Genomic DNA, 833 nt, shown 5'->3' on the forward strand with positions numbered 1-833 from the left:
TAGGCCCAGGCTGGCTAGCCTCACTCCAGGCACAGAGCAAACCTGCACGTCAAACACATTCCCGGAAAAGCAGTCCACTCCAAAGCTTGCCACGAGTACTGCACTCCCCACCACCACGCTCCTGTCTTCTGGCAAGGCAAGCTTCCCACGAGCCTGTGAAGGCACCAGCCAAACCAGGAACAACATGGCCACTTCCTTCCCAGCTTCCTTCTGCTTGAGGCCGCCTCCTGGTTCAAACCATAGGCCCAGGCTGGCTAGCCTCACTCCAGGGACAGAGCAAACCTGCAAGATATTTTCTAATGAATACCACATGCTTGAACTACACAGCTCTTTCCTTTTATGTACCTGCTTAGCAATCACGTGTTATAATCTACTGCTAGAACCCACTGGCTAGAATCTACTAAAAACTCATTTGTCAGTGTCTTGCTTGGCCCAGAAAGTGCCTGTGGTGTTAGCTTTAAAAGTTGCCTTTTCTAGCCATTTTGGTTAGCTCCCTTTGGTCTCCAGTTACCCTAACTGCAGACACTTTGAAATCATTAACAGCTGTGAGTCTAGGATAAAACAGTGCTTTCCACACTGAGCAACAAGACTTTAGGAGACTGGTGCAAGATCCTGGTCAGAGCAAGACCCTGGTGATGGTGGTGAGAGATTGCCACATTTTCTCTACAGCAATGGCAAGGTGTAACTAGAGGAGTCCTGAGGTCAAGGCTACAGTTAAATGTATTGTCTTTGCCAGATAAAAGGAAAAACTGACTGAACGGAAACTGGAGCCTGGACTAATTGAGGAACTGTGCTTTGAAACTGCTGAGCTAAAACTTGAACTTGTTGTTGTT

This window comes from Elephantulus edwardii, unplaced genomic scaffold (assembly GCF_000299155.1).
Source record: "Elephantulus edwardii isolate Elephantulus edwardi_28Jun2011 unplaced genomic scaffold, EleEdw1.0 scaffold00018, whole genome shotgun sequence".
Taxonomy (NCBI): domain Eukaryota; kingdom Metazoa; phylum Chordata; class Mammalia; order Macroscelidea; family Macroscelididae; genus Elephantulus; species Elephantulus edwardii.